The 17,221-nt window shown below is 36.9% G+C and overlaps 1 long non-coding RNA gene across 1 annotated transcript in view; it reads left to right on the top strand.

The window, feature by feature from the left end:
* The first annotated feature begins 8,176 nt into the window (after positions 1–8,176).
* LOC109028817 (uncharacterized) overlaps positions 8,177–17,221 on the top strand; it is an 83,673-nt gene continuing 74,628 nt past the window's right edge. Inside the window, exon 1 of the long non-coding RNA XR_002007791.4 lies at positions 8,177–8,246. This is a non-coding gene — a long non-coding RNA (uncharacterized lncRNA). The remainder of the gene's footprint in view (positions 8,247–17,221) is intronic.

The following is a 17,221-nucleotide window of genomic DNA, read 5'->3' as shown; positions in this document are numbered from 1 at the left end:
ACTTCACATTTATTAATTATTTGTCTTCATATCAATCTATGAAGTAGTCACTGTTATTATGACCATCTTACAGATTAGAAAACAGTCTGCCACATTAAATGATTTGACAAAATTTACATATGCAGTAAGTGGGACGATGAGGATTTGAACCCAAATACACTGGGTACTCATTGACTCTATATGTTACCTGTAACCTATAGAGAACTAAATAAATGTTTAACTCACAAGAGTGTCTTTAGAAAATCAAGACTAAAACAATCTGGATGCATTTTCTTCAGTGTTCTTGTGGCTGTGGTTGTTTTTATTTCTTTCTCTTTCTTGGATTTCTGTTTTGTATACTACATTGCTAGAAACTATAACACTATAGATAAATCATCATCATTTGACTTCTGTGTGACGTTGTTTTTCTTAAAAAAAAAAAAAAAAGCTTATGCATTGAATTAGCTAGGTCCCATAACGTTCTCCTCAAAGTCCTTCCTGCCCTTGTCAGCAACAGAATCAGCAGCTGTAGCCAGGAGTGTCAGTAAAGAGGCTTGATTAAATATAAATACGTCTATGGAGTCATATTTAAGGCAAACTTTTTAGGTCACTGCAGTTGGGAATAGAAAGTGATTTTGGATTTTGAGTGTGAGATTAATTTCTAAATAAATGGGGCTGAAAAATAGAGTACATGGCACCTGTGTGTACCCTGAATCCAGAGACCGAGAAAAAATATTAAGAACAGTTTAAAAAACTTACCATGTGAAATATGCTGTAATATCTTTTCTTTATCTTCCCTCATAAAAAAAAAAATCCCAGCTAGGAAGATTGCAAGAGAAACATGTATAAGAATTTCCACCAGTGGCATCATTTAAAATGAAAGAATTTTTTTCCACTCACCTAACTCTCTAACCATATAGGAAAATAAATAATGTAAATAGAAGACAAGTGTTAAACTCAATGGAATATATGCTTGAAGTTTTCCGTAAACATCTGGGCTTCAAAGATAATTTGAGGGGATTGTTGGTTCTGGCCCAAACGAAGTAGTCCGTTTGTCCCAGGTCCTCCTTCTTACAACTAAAACACCTGTGACATAACACAGAAAAATAAACATAGGAAGTTGGAAGAGTGGAAAATGGCAAAGAAGGAGGGGTGTCTAGCGATGTTGAGAAATGACACAGTGGCACAGTGGTGAATTCCCTGGGTTTACTTATTATCTGTCATATATTCATATTGGGTGCCTCCAATCCAGAACAGCCAACAGAGCAAAAGCAGCTCTGAGAAAGCCTGTTAAGCCTAGCTAAATGACAGGAGAAGGGATGGCCTAAGAAAGCAAAAAACCTTTTCAGCAAAATATTGGCCTAGTCAGGCCAAATACCTATGGAAAACTACCCTGTACCCCTCATGGTTTCTGGAGGGCTGATTTAATTGTCAATATCCCACCCCACCAACCGGCAGCTGGGGAAAACAGACAACAGTGCTATAATTTTTCTGCCTTGTGATAATGGTGCCTAGCAATGAGCTAATCTTCCATCCCTGGCTCAATGCAAGTGGGTGGCACTCTGTTTTCCCAGCAAGTGAAGGTAGTGTACCTGCGTCTGAGCTGGGAGCTGGTCTCTCTTCTCATACTCAGCAGAAGCAGTCAGTGGGTATGGTGTCAGCAGAGTCCAGTGGCTAGCTGAGTATCCACCCTCACCCAGCAGCAAAGGGTGCAAGTCAGGGGAAGACAGCATCCTACTTTCTTTCATCTTTGTAGTCAGTGAGAGCTGGTGGGGAGCGGAACCCCCCAAAACCACCTGGCACCAAGGAGAATGACCAAAGCAATTCGAGGCAGGGCTTCTTAGCCCTCTACTTCAACATAGAACCCTCATTGCTGTGTCAAAGGGTTCCAGTGGGGAGCTGAGCGTCCACCCTTGTCTTTCCTTAATGGAGCAAAATGAACTGGTGTGTGCTGGGGCTAGTGTACACTCTTAATAGCATATCTTCTATTAACTGTGTTTTTTTTTCCTTTTTTGATTCTCTAAATTTTCTACAGATGTCTCCTTCAGCTCCCAAATGAAATATTTGTACTTGAATCCTTGCCTCAGTGTCAACTTCTCAAAGAAGCCAAGATAACATATCATCCGACTAATATTTACTCAGAATTTTCTAGATTCAGAACATTGTTGTAGGAGTACTGTATTTCTGGAATAAAACAATGTAAAGTAAGCTGTCTCTATTCTCATGGAGCTAATACTTTAGTGGAGGAAAAGGAGATTCATCGTGTCAGTAATTATTTAACTTAAATTGTGTTATGAGCTATGAGGAGAAAGGAGGTGACACCAGGGCAATGCAATGCTAATTAAAAAAAATATTAAATCCCTTGGATTCATCTCAATCCCATTTCATAATCCAGGTCTGAATCCACCCTTATAAATAGTTCATCTCCACCACTCCAACTCTTTCTAAAAACTTGCCGAATGGTAGGTTAAGCAACACACATTCATGTGTTAATTCATTCATATGCCAAATAAAACATTATTAAGAATCTAGCATGTATCAGGTACTGTGTTACAAAATAAAAATGATTAAAATATTATACTGGCACCATAAAGCATGTAATCAAATAGAACATAACAGAAAATGAAATGTTGATCTAAATAGAAGAGGATGACAAAAGAGAGGAAGCCCCCTGGAATATGGAAGAATAGGAAATTTCAGCTTTGAAGGAATTCTCCCTCCCTCCAAAAAGAGAAAAATATCAGGATGCAAAAAAAGACTCTTCTTTTCACTATTTTCAATAGTACATTTGAAGAACTGAAGGGTTCATAGAAAAAATGAATCTATAAAAATATATTTGGCAAGTACATTTCAATTTATTTCAGTTCATTATTCTTTATCTATCTCATCTAAAGAGTTCCTTTAGCTTAACAGGATAGAATTGTGGAGTGCTCACTGGGGGCCGCAGGAGCAGGGATTGTACCTCGCTCAATGATGGAATCTAATCTCTATCCCATTGTGCCTTTGCACATGTCCTGTGCTAACCACCAAGCCCCGGCATCCTTATATTTCTGTTGTGATGTGTGAATGCCAAGTCAATTTAAGAATCATTGCATTGAGCACCAGGCAGGAGTTAATTTATCCTTTGATGTTAGAATAGATTCAGATATCTGCTACACTGAATCACTTAATATTATTTAAAGAGAGAGGAGCCTAAGTGTGAGAAATGTCTTGGAGCCACTTTTACAATTCCACATAGGTCTTCTCGTCTTTAGTTTGCTGTCTATAAAAGGTCATCCCCTGGGTTACATTGGCATCACATGAAGTCATTTTATTATATCTTCATGGTTTTTATCTGAAATTGTGTGTTTATTTTATATACACCATCACAATGCCAAGATGTACCAAAGATATTGTTTTCCCATTGTATGTTCTGAAATACCTCAAAAATCGTTATTTTTTACCGCATTAACCAGAATTGCAATGAAATCATTAATTGAAAAAGTCATTGCTTAACAGTTTTCTCCACCACTAAAGTTTGCTCAGATTCATAAAGGCAGAGCCATGTCTACCTTGTTCACCACTGACTGTCTAGTTTTCAGAAAAGTGCTTTATACAAAATACATCCTTGTTGAATGAAGAGTGAAATGCTAAGAAAGCTATTTTTATATCAATGCATCTCAATCTTTAGCATATATAAAAACATCCTTGCCTCCATCTCCTCCAGCTAGAGGTTTTGATTCATTCAATTGAGATGGGCTCATGATTTACGTTTCTAACAAGCTTAGAAGTGAAGGTTAGTCTGCTGGTTTGGGCAACATATTTTGGAAACCATTGGTCTACATGATGTTGGATCACTGTATGGTCTAGCTAAAAAATACATGATAATGTTCTAGGTCTGCAGTTAAATCGTTGTGGCCTCCATAGCCCATTTAAAATGTTGGGCATAGTGGTTATGAAGCAGTATAAGTAAAGTTAGGAGGCCGTACTGACATGTCTCTTTGAGTGAAGCCCAGCGGGTCCCTTTCACAGTTAGCTCTTTTAGCTTGCACCTTCATGCATCAACACCTAACTCTCTTATAAGATAAGTGGTTGTATAGAACACCAGCAGAATATCAGATGGCTACAGGTTCCCGATACCTAGTACAGCCTGGGAAAGAGAACAAAAGCCCCTTATTGCTGATGTAGATTGGCTCAATCTCCAGCCAATGAATCAGCACTAAAAGCCCAAGAAGCTATTAGCTACAAATTCCTTCCTGGAGCAGAGGGCAAGGGACTTCTCCAGGATCCCACATGCACAGCTAGGCTCAAAGTTAATGTATAGCAAACTTTTCATCATTTTAATAGTAAAAACACACTCCTAGGTGGAGATTTTACATGCCAATGATACTTGCAATGTGCATTAGTGCATGAAGATTCTGAGCACATGCGCCAACTGCAGATTCACCTCTGCATACTTGACCTCACCAGTATTTTATATGTATGTAAAACTCCCATAAAAAAAAATTCCTCTTAAGGCACTAGTTGCTGTCTCTCTCTTTGAGCAGCCTTCTTTTCCTGTTAGAGCATACTTTTGCCTTGCAATAAACTTCTTTGCTCATTCTAACTTTGGACTCACTCTCAAATTCTTTTGTGCAGCTAAATCAAGGACCAGAACTGGCCTACTGGTGACAGTTTGTAATGTCTTGTGTCCCCGTGTAAAGAATAAGTCTGTATAAAGTCACAATCTGTTATGGTTTATTTGGGCTAAAACTAGACTCAGGTAGCCCGAGGGATTATGACATTCCCTGACTGTTGTGGCTCAACCCCTCATGTATCTATAACAAATATCATTTAAAATGTCTAACCCGGTGGGGTTACCTTCGTCATAATTTTGCCTTTCTTCCTTTGTACCAGTTTCTGTGTATATATGAGTAGGTCATAAACTGTTGACCCATATTGTCTCTCTCCGAGGATTTCCTAAAATCTGATTTGTTTCTGAGATTTAGAGGACAGTTTTCAAGGGACTTGAAGTTTATATTCATATTCCTGTTGCCCACCAACCACAGACTCATTGCCAAACACCACATGTCAATGGAAATCTAAGAGTACATATAGTGCTATGTCTCTTACTGACACCACAACTGGTTCATCAGCCTACTGATCCCTCTTTTATCATAATTTGCTACTCACATTGTCCAGCATCAGAGATATTTGAATTCAACTCTACTGTTTATTAAACTCTACTATTTATTGCAATACTTCTGGGTTAATTGACATTCTAGTAGTTTCTTGGGAAATGAATTAATCACAAGTTATCTCTACTCACTGCTGGTTTAGGAGGGGTGGCTGTCTTATGCTTTGAGGAAGAATAAAACAGTGAGTTAGTTAAGGAAGTTGGAAAATAGAAAGCAATAGTACATGTACTGAGCATCATTACAATTGCTGTGCTTCCTGTTCCCATTTTCAGGGGGCCAAATGTGGGCTCCAATTCTAACCATTTGAATCTTATACAGTCTGCTTGTCTTTACCATAAATTTCCCTTTACTGGTGCTTGGCTGTAAATAAGTCCCTTTTCCAGAAATTAGGCAAGACAATGGAATAACCACCAGTTCTCAAGGTAAGCTGCAGCTCTTTTACTTCAAATGGATGTGGAGTTCTCCAATCTCCCACTCCTCCGCATGAGAACTGAGACCTTATCATCTTTCCCATCCTTTCCTAGTCATCAGTTGATTTCCTGGTCTATACAGGGCTTATTTCTTCCAAACAACTGCAGGTTTCCAACTTCCTTTAAAAACAAAAACAAACAACACACTCTTTAGACAGCATTATATATGGCATATAGAGGATCAAGGAAAAGTGCATTTGGATATTTTCCTCCAAGATTCTAGTTTGCCTCTTGGTGTCACAATGCATTCTCAGAAATCACGTATTTCTCAGCACTCTAATGAAACTGAAGGAGCTGCTGCTACATAGTAGAGGCTATCATCAATAACAAATCCATCTCATTGAGACTTTACCATCACCCTAAGCTCTGAACTAAGAATGTCTTCCCTCCCTCTCATTTACACACCATGCTAGAAGTGATTGTCTCTTCTTATAATCTCCTCTAGCTTATTTTGTTTTATTTTCTGGATTCCCATCTGTGAATGAATCATGTTGGCATTATAAAGTCCTTAGCAAGTGGGATTCTCCTACTTCAATTTTCTCTTTACCTCCTACATTAGTCTTCAGCCCCCTTTCTTTTTGGTGATTTCAAAATTGATGATTTCTTTTCCTCCTTTTTGGTTTCTTTTTATACAGTCATATGTTGCATAATGGTGTTGTTTCTATCAACAACAGACCACATAAATGATGGGAGTCCTATAAAATTACAATATCATATTTTACTGTACCCTTTCTATGTTTAGATATATTTAGATAATTTTCTACAATATTTAGTACAGGACCGTACCTCACAGTTTTGTAGCCTAGTAGCAATAGGCTATACCATATAACTTAGGTATATTGTAGGCTATGCCACCTAGGTGTGAATAAGCACATTCTGCGATGTTTACACAAAATTGAAATTGCCTAATGACACATTTCTCAGAATGCATTCCCGTAATTACATGAAGCCTGACTGTATACACCTTCATATTCTTCAGCTAGATAGAGCCAAGTTACCACTGTGTCCCATTCACAGAAACTGAAATCGGTGACCCTGACTTTCTGGCAGCTTTGTATGTAAGCATAAACAGATCAGACTTCTGTTGCCCCATGCAATTGACTGTCTCTGAGAAAGGTTGTAAAAAGTAGGCATAAGAAGAGCTACAACTACCATACTTGATATCTGTAGAGTTCTCGTTCACCAGAATCATGACCAATGTAGAGCTTTTGAATATTTGTGGTAAATATTTCTTAGCTGCGGTACTTAAGTGTTCTCATTTAGCAAAAGATAGCCTGAGATGCAGAAGAATAAAATGCCTTACTTGAAAATGCACACGAATAGAGAGGGTTACATCTCATATAGGTGCTTAAAACTATTTATTGGATTGCATAAGACAGCAAATGAGTTAAAGCCCTTGGAAAACTATATGGAGATCCAGCTCAGGGGCTCTCTCCAAAAGCTATCATCCCTCTATTCAAGTAGCACAGAGTACAGTCATAGAGAGTGGGAAAGCTGAGATGTCCTGATTTCTTCACCCTCTCACTGTATAAACAATGACACCTGCCCTCCTTTGCCTAATACAGTTGTACCATAATTTTAAGAATAATACAAAGAAGCAAGGAAATGTGTCACATTGAGCTCCGTGGGCACAGTGCCTAGCATCATCCCTACGTTGTAGTAGGTATATGATGGATACTCACTAGATAAGAAGAATGCTGGAGGAAAAATAAAAAGCAAAGCCATGAGAAGCTCTGGAAATCACACCCTCTCCATTCAAATATTCATGAACTGATGAAGTGGAGAAATTGTTCTGCTCTGTTACAAAATCTGTCCCCGTTCCCTCTTCCACACATGTAAGCAACAAGCACTTACTGTCAGATTGTGACCCTGGGGAAGTCATTCATTTCCACTCGAACCAGCTGTTTCAAATAACTTGTGCATGTTGCATTTACCAACAGAAAATTATACCTTTTTTTCTTTGATTCACTGAGGGATTTTTGTTTGGAAAACATTTACTAGTATCTTTCAGCTGCTATGCTAGATTTCGCAGCAAGCTTCTCATTTTAAGAGAGGAACCCCCACAAAGACCCAACCTTCAAGGTCTCTTGTGGTGTCCTGCGAAGGGGAACATGAAGGGAGGTGGAAGGGGAACAAAGTGTTCTCCTGGAATTAGAACTTGCCAGGGGCTGCTTCAGAGTACAACTATTAAAAGGAAGCTTGTAGAGTGGGGAAACACCAGAAGAATGGAGCAATAAGAATAAGGTTCAAACCTTGGATTCAAAATGTTGAGTTATTGAACCTTTACATTGCACCTTCATAAAATGAGAATAAAGATACAACTCTATAAGGTATGTAGTATATTGTTTCTAATACACAAGAGGTGCCCCAAAATTGTAGCTACTAATTTAACTATTTTTTGAAAAAAAGTTCTGCCCTTTTTAAGAAGGCAAAAATAAAACTTAACACATCACCAGAGATATCATTAGGATAATATGGGATATTGTTTCCATGGAGGTTATAGAATTGCACCAATAAAGAGAGCATTATTTCACATACCACATTCTCTTACAAAATCTAACTTGTAACAGATAATTTACATTTCTAGAGAACAAGCTCTTTATGGTACATAAAAATAATCCTGTCATACAGTGGCCATTCAGTAAGTATGCATTTAATAATAAAATGCATGGATTAGTGATACAGACCATTATGATGACAAACAATAGTGCAACATTTATTTAGTAAGAAGTGAGTAGATCCAGAACTTTAGGTGCTATGAAGGATAAAAATTCTGAAGGCGACACTGCCTTTGCCCTCCAGCATGATTTGGTAGTTAGAGCATATGGGACATGTTTTAAGAAGAGTGAGTCATCTTGTGACTGAAGCATCAGATTTGGGGAAATTTGAGGTTTAATGTTAAATGTATTTAAAAGTGTAGAATGATATGATAAAATACATTACTCTGAATTCTGAGAAACCATCCAGAATGCTTGATCCAGAGAAAAGGCCAATCAGATGGAAGCAGGAGGATATTAAAACGTCTGGTTTGCTAGTTTTCCAACTATAACCTACAGGATACGAAGGAATGAGTGGCAGGGCTTTGAGATCAATATCTTCACTTTCACCAGACAGTCTCACTATACATGGGTTATATATTTTAAAAATAAGTAGTCTTGGGGAGGAGGGTAGAAGATGACAAACCTCGGATGTAACACGTTGTGAAAATTAAGTCAAATTTGGCAGTAATTGAACAATTACATTTCAGAGTTTGGTAAACATTTCAGGGTGAAAAGAAGGAAAATCAAAAGTTGTTCATGAAATGATAGTGCTGGAATAAAGATTAAGTTATCCAAGATAAAAAACATAAGAAGAAGGGCAGTGTGTGTTCCTTGAGTGTGTCAAGGAACAGAATTTTAACGAGTTGAATTTTAAAGCTCTAAATGGCTTTTATTAGCAATTCATGAGTCCGGTAGCATTCATTCTACAAAATATTACAGAAAGGCACTCAACTAAGCTGAGCAGAAGAAGTGAGCTTTACAGGCAGAAAAGGCTGAAGAAAGCAGAAATAAAGAAAAGAAAACAGATTGATTGTTGAAAGTCACTTTTCTTATAGGGTGAAAGCAATGACTTCTTTATCATGCTGGCTCAGGTTAACTGTGCCCCTTCAAATTGATTGCAGTGAATCTTCTGTTTGTTTTTTTGTTTTGCTTTGTTTTTGTTTTTTGTTTTCTGTTTTTCGTTTTTAAACTGGCCCTTTTCTAAGTTCCCTTTGATTATCTGGCATATGGCATCAATGACTCCATTCTGGAGTTACTCTACTCTTTTTTGATCTGGTCTTTTATAGCCTAGTGCAGGACCTCAGTCCAAAATGAAGGCCTCTCATACATTTTATTTAAGAGGTGAAAGGATGAACTATCCTAGGTGTGGAGTAAAGTGACACTAATTATTCTGCAAAGAAAAAAAACAAGTGACCTCATCAGCAAGATACTCTTCAAGCGTCTTAGATTAACTAAGATTAAGTATATATCAAGGATTAACTCTCCAAAACTTGTCCACCGACTTCTGCCAAATGGCTGGCCCACACTGGGGCAGGATCCTGGGTTGTCCACCTGGATCTAGCTATGATTTAGGACTGTGAATAAATGGTGGACAAATAACTAAAAGAAAAACGGATGAAAATTATATCTATTATTCTTTTCCCACTAAAGTATTTACTCACTGATTTCTAATGATGGAAAAGACACATTCTAGCCCCAAAGAACTGAAATTTTGCTTTGGTTAATCTGATCCTTTCAAGAAAAAGGGCAGTGCCCCTTTTTTTTCATGAAAATATCCCCTCTTTGAGGGTCAAGTCTGCTGAATCCAGTCTTCAAGATAACAGATTTCTTCTCTTAAATAAGATTTAAATGTAAAAATTAAGTAGAATCTCACCATTTTAGCTTTGTGAGTAACTTTACCACATGATCTAAACATCTCATTTAATGAAACTGGAAATGTCAAAGGAATTCTCTGATTTGACCCCTAGGTTAAAAGCTGCTTAAGAGCCAGGAAAATTTCTTACTCTTATATTTTCTATGCCTAGTGCATTTCAGGTACTCAGTACCTGAAAAATCAATTTATGCGCTATATTAACTTATCCAAGATGTTTATTTCTTACTTCCTTTTTTCTCTCTCACACACACATACATACACATGTGTGAGCATGCACATATGCACAGATATGAACATACATACACATATCAGTAATAATCTATGGTTCAGCTCCAGTCAGCATACTGTCAACATTCATCACCTGCCAAAGTGTATCTTAACTGGACAGAGTAATTACCTATTTTTTCCACAGACAAAAAAATCTGTAACAGTGATACAATGAGGAATTTCATACTAATTTTTAATTTTCAGATAGCATTTTTATATATTCATGTCTCTATCAAGATAAGATGGGAATAAAATTTCAAGGTTACAGAATTTTACACAAGGTTGTCTATGAAGTTTTGCTGATAGCTATGCTAAGATTACTGCTTGAATAGCTATCAGGACTGGAATTGAGTAAGTTCATATCAAAAGTGAAATTAAAGAGGAAAATGATCTAACAGGATTTTAAAAGAATGGGAACTCTTTCAAATCTTTCTTCGAGGTGTGAAGATATTTGGAAGATTTGTTTTAAAAAATGACAGTGAACAGTATAATAATCCATACATTTATGGAGGGTAAACAGTATAATAATCCATACATTTATAGGGGGAGTTCCACTTTGCAAAGCACTCTCACAGACATTATACCATTTAATTCTCACAGCAACCACAATACAGTGGTTCCAATAGAAATTAGGTTCTCCAATTTATAGGTGAGAAAACTGGGACAACAAGGATTAATCTGAGGCATTCAGGCTGAGTTTTTTCTCCCATTTAGAAGCCTTTTACAGTCTCCTTGGTTACATTTAACAATCAACCTGTGTGGAAGACAGGAGGGATGCTTCACTACTTTTTCTTAATGGCCAGAAAGGACCACCTTTGAGAAGACAAGCAACACACTGAGACATGCTATTGAAAATGAATCTGGCTGAGCTAATAACTGACTTCAAGCAACTTCATTTTTGCCTTTGAAGCACATTTTATCTTGGTGACGACAAAGAACACACTATTTTCAGTCTGCATTGCTAGCTCTAGGATCCATAATAGCTCAATCCAATTAAAGGCCTATTCAGGTTTACCATTTCAGTTACACTAGGTGGCTCTGCAAAGATAAAAGAAGTTGAACAATTCTGCATATTGACTGACATCATCACTGTCTTTTGTAAACTAGGTTGGCATTCATTTCTAGGGGCTTCCAGCAGTCACTGTTTGCTAAAAAAAAAAAATAATAATAAAAATAAATAAATTGAAGAAAAATGGAAAACATTGATGTTTACCTGGCCTAAGACTTTTATGGCAAAAGCTCAGACCAAAGAACAAATTAATGGATACATTGGTCCCAAACCATAAAGAGAAATGTTTGGAATGTCTTAAATGCTTCATACATATTTTATACTACTTTGGGAACATATAACAGCTTTGACTTTAGCCCTTAACGATTTAGGAAACAAAAGAAAGGGAAATGATGTCTGGGCTGAACATGATCTGACAAACTGAATTTATGTCTTCTAATGTGAAATATTTATTTAAGCCAGTATAGCAGAGGGTGATATTCCATGGAATAGAGATAGAGCACATGAGTTCTAGATGTTCCCAGTAGCTATCAGTGCTTTACTCATAAATCATTAAAGGTTGATGGGTTTGATATAGAAAACCAAGGCAAAAGGATTGCTGTACAGTGAGAAATATTGATGTAATTTGTATATTTGCCCAAATCCTATGTTGAGTTGTCATTCCCAGTATTGGAGGTGGAAACTGCTGGGAGGTGATTGGATCATGCGGGGGTGGATTTCTCATGAATGCTTGGTGCTGTCCTTGTGATAGTGCTTGCAAGATCTAGCTGTTTACAAGTGTGTGGCACACCTCTGTCTCCTGTTACTCCTTCTCTGTCCATGTGATATGCCTGTTCGACCTTCACCTTCTGCCATAATTGTAAGCTTCTTGAGGCTTCTGCAGAAGCTGAGCAAATGCGGGCACTAGTCTTCCTGTAAAGCCCACAGAATCATAAGTCAATTAAATGTCTTTTCTTTTGAAATTACCCAGTCTCAGGTATTTCTTTATAGCAATACAAGAACAGCCTAATACAAAACCTAGCATGGTTTCTACAATCTATAAAGAACTCTTCATTCTCTAAATGTAGCTAAATCATGTGCAGCCCAAAACATTAATACAATGCATCTGACCTAAGGCTTAAATTAAAAAATTTATGATTAGCCCTTTCTCCTTGGACCTTCCAGACAAAGCCAACTTTTAATTGAGAGATAGGCTTAAATCTCATTTAACATAGAGATTCTGGCAACATGTAAGGCCTGAGCTCCCAGCGTGGCCAGGAAAAATACAAATTCTAAGAGATAAAATCTCTCATCATGTAGGCCGGGCTCAGTGGCTCATGCCTGTAATCCCAGCACTTTGGGAGGCTGAGGAGGGGAGATCATGAGGTCAGGAGTTTGAGACCAGCCTGACCAGCATGGTGAAACCCAATCTCTACTAAAAATACAAAAAATTAGCCGGTCATGGTGGCAAACGCCTGTAGTCCCACACACTCGGGAGGCTGAGGCAGGAGAATTGTTTGAATCTGTCAGGCGGAGGTTGCAGTGAGCCAAGATCACACCACCGCACTCCAGCCTAGGCGACAGAGTGAGACTCCATCTCAAAAAAAGAAAACTCTCATCATGTCAAAACTAATCTCAATACATCCCTTTGTTTTTAATTTTAGCCTATCCTCTGGAAGTAAATATGGAATGGGGCAAAGTGCATACAATAAGAGTTGTTGAAACTACAAAAATATCTCACAAAATTTCAGCATAGGAAAATGTTAAATAAATTTTAATCATTATTTTTCATCATTATCAGCAGTATTAACAGCAGCAAAATACCCTAAAGGCTGTTAGGTAGTCTTATCAAAAAGTCTATGGTTTAGCAACTTTGAGTATAGTTATCTATTCTCAAATGATTCAATATGAACTTTTAACTTATAGGGCTACAAATTAAGGGAAGAATGTCTTTAATAATCACATAAAACAAGACAGAAATGGACACTATTTATAAAAAAATTATAAGACATAGAAGAATAATGCATAGAATTATTTGGGCTGATCATGATTTGAACATGTTTCCTTTAACCTTACGAAAAAGTCCATTGAAAATAAGAGATAGTCCCAACTCTTGACCTCCCTCATGCAAAATATCTATCAAAAGATCCAGATGTCTTCCCCATCCTCATTCACGTACTTGACACTCCGTCTTTCTGTGAGGCAGGTGCATGTCACTCAAACTGTTTGTTCTGTTGGTATAAACAAACAGAACCAGTTAAACTGATTTTCCTCAAGCAGTCTCTTCAGAAAGAAAGATTAGATTCAATTATTCAAACTGAACTAGGTACCCGATGGCCACCAGTCATCTGAGTCTACGACGAAGGTACCATCAATCTGTATCCTCTGATTCATGCAGATTCCACATGTAGGGTAAAAAATAAATCACTTTTTTTCCAGAGGTACCATGTGTACCCTTGAGACTGCAATTTGTGAGTGGAATTTGGATAAGAGCATGCATTCCTCCTAAGAACATGGTGACTTCACTTTAGAATTAGCTATAGAGACCTTCCAGTATTTAAGAAATTAGCATCAATAGGCCATGTAGCCCTCAGGTGACTACAGAGATTGCTCTAAAGTAAGGTTACCATTGGTTACTCAGATTACTTCTTGGAGGGAAAACTAATGTATTATTTTTGTGTGCTTTTCAAATAGTTATTCCAATGGATATCATTTAGTGTCCTAATAGAGGTCATTCAATTAGAAAAACTGATCAAAATTTGTTTCTGACTCTTGATGAAGCAACCAATGACAACACCTTGAAATACATGCAGGTCAGGTTCACTGTCCAGGGTTGTTATGGATGATTAAATTACCCTAGACTTTCTTCCTGCAAACTAGCTTTGTGCAATAACTAAGATGTCCTTCTGTACCTGGATTAATGCCATAGGCCAAATGAAAATGTCGATGTAGACTCTTTAGCAGAAATCTACATGGATTTCTAAGTTATACCCTAATAATTTCAACTCATTCAACTTGTTGATTTCAGGACCATAGGAAGCATTGTTGAGGTCAGCACTGTAGGTTGACTTCATTCTGCTATGTGAATCACTGTCAATATAAGCCTTTCAATACTACAGGAGACAAAACGAAATGATTTATTTTCACCCTATATTGCTCAGATTCATTAGAGTGGTCAAGGAAGCATCATACTCATAGAAAAATTTGTTAGAAGCAAAGACAACGTAGGAATGAGGAGTATATGGTTTGACAATTTTTCACAAGTTCCTCACATTTCTGTATGTCTTACAAGCAAAGACACTGCCTCATTTTGTTCTGTCTTATCTTTTCAAGGATGTTTGTACAGCAAATAGCTTTGGAAGATAGCAATAATATCTCCCTCCAGAGAAAAGTGTAGGTTTGTGTAATGTACAACATAGTAAAGATGACATTCCATGCTAGGCAATGATCAGGCAGTTTCACTGTCTATCATCAAGGATTTGAGTTCTCTAAGCTTGGGTCCTTTTCCTATAAACACATATCACATTTCTACATAGCAGGTAGTCTTTTTGTTTGTAACATTCCATGGAATTTGAGGCTCTGAGAACCAACACAAATGCTGATACTCTACATACTACTATTGCAATAAGTAACAAAGCTCTTTCTCTCTGACCCAGGAGTCTTATGTATTCTGCCATCTGCCATAAAACTGTGACTATTAAGTTTTTAGTTTGCAAATAAGATAAAATCTCAGACCCTTCAGAGTTTTTGACAGAGGGTGGGCATAATCATAGTATTAAATATTTTTATTTTTCTGCTATATTTATACCTTGTACTTTTTTGTGATAGTGACTGTATTTGTAGTGAGCATGAAAAATTACACTTATAATATTCAGTGTCAAATGTGGAAGCTGACTCTTCATGAGATCATCATGTTTAGTTTTTTTCATTCTCAATGGGAAAATGGTTGTGTTTATCAATTGTGACTATTTTCTACTAGTCTTAAAACAAATAGGTCAAGAGTATGGGTCACTTACTAGGAGCAGATTTATAAGAAAACAGAATATCTGTAAATACAAAAATGACTTTTTTAACAAAACGTGTATTTGTAAGATGGACTAAGTTTATGCTGAGGCAACAAATAATCCTAAAATTCTTGGGACATAACACAAAGTTTATTTCTCACTCACACAAATTCTGCTGACAACTTGCTAGCACAGAGGCACAGATGCAATACATCCAGGCTGCTAGATCATGGCTGTCCATTTTTGCTTTCACACTCAACTTCAGAAGTGGAAGAGACTGTTGGAATGTTGCACAAACTTTTTCACTGCCTCAACATGAAAGTGACGCGTGACAGTAACTCTCAGACTCCATTGACTAGCTATAGTCACATGACCCTACCAAATCACAAGGGGAATGAGAAGTGTCATCTCATATGCAGAAGGAAGATAGTACTTGTTAATTTTCTGTAAAAATTTAAAACAATTACCTTTGTATCTCATTAAATGAAAGTCATGTTTTGGTCACTATTGCTTCCCAATGTCTATATGAGAAAGTCAAGAAATATGACCAAAAACACCTTCACTTCAGCTAGAATAATCACCTGGTAGTTTCTCAGGTGAATGAGCTGCACGCATTGTGAAAAATCACTCTTACATTTATCTTTCTATGAGATAATCTAACAAACAATGCTAATTCTCAGCTTCAGTAAATTTGGATAGTTATTTAAGAAGTAGTTTTAAGTATACTTTATCATCTGATTTAGCCCTCCTAAAATCCTACAAATTAGATTGTTATAATTATTTATATTTTTTAAATCAGGAAAAGCAGTTAAGGAGAGGTCAAATGATCTGTTCAGAGATTCAAAGCCAGGGCTTTGGAGAATCCAGGCAGTTTAGCTCTTGAGACCAAACTCTTCACTACCTCAGTATACTACCTTCTTAAAATATTCACATATTACTACAGCACGCATTTGGTAGGATTATCAAATCAGCAATATCTCTTAGACTGGTACAAGGACAGTCTCACTGTAAAACAAAATGATGATCTGGTCTCAAGTATGTAGACAGACTTAAGTCTAGTAAAACCCAGAATAGGAGGGTACTTTGAGAGTGAAGAAAGTTGAAGACATTTTGTCAATCTAAGCTACTTTTTTGCTTTATTCTACTTCATAATTTGCATTGTGAAGACTGGTGAAAGACACTTTGAGGTCTTGATTATATGACTTTGTTTTATATCCAGAGTACACACGATCCCTATCGATGTTTTACAACCATTCTTTTAGAACATAATTAGGAAAGGCATGATTATATTTGGGTAATAATCATAAATTGGTGGATTTCAATGGCAGCAGTATTTAAATTTTACTAACATTAAAAATTTAGCATAATATATTGGATATCTCTATGTTAAACAATAATTTTTGAAGATATAGTATTTTATCAGTGCAATTGTATGTCGATTATCTGACTTAGGATTTCAAATATCTGGTTAGAAAGGTAGAATAGTCTTTGTTACTACCATATAGAGATGAAAAAAACTGTGGCAGGGGTTAAATGGCCTTATTTATTTTTAACGCAAATTAATCTCGGGAGGCTGAGGCAGGAGAATGGCGTGAACCGGGGAGGCGGAGCTTGCAGTCAGCCGAGATCGCGCCACTGCACTCCAGCCTGGGCGACAGAGCGAGGCTCTGCCTCAAAAAAAAAAAAAAAAAATTAATCGTATGAGCTATTTATTCAGGCTGGGTGACAAGGAGTGAAATAAGATATATTTTAGATATTAAAGAGTGTACAAGAAGTGAAATAAGAGATATCTTAGATATTAAAGAGTGTTCCATCTACAAGATGGAACAGTGAGTTGGTAATGAAAATAAACTGATCAAATATAATTTGATTAAGGTTCTATTAGGATAGTATTTTGGTGCTTTGGTTCTGACCTAGTTCAATTAATTATGAACACAAAAAGAA

The sequence above is a fragment of the Gorilla gorilla genome, chromosome 9 (genome assembly GCF_029281585.2).
Source record: "Gorilla gorilla gorilla isolate KB3781 chromosome 9, NHGRI_mGorGor1-v2.1_pri, whole genome shotgun sequence".
Lineage (NCBI taxonomy): Eukaryota > Metazoa > Chordata > Mammalia > Primates > Hominidae > Gorilla > Gorilla gorilla.
This window is presented reverse-complemented; position numbering and strand designations above follow the sequence as displayed.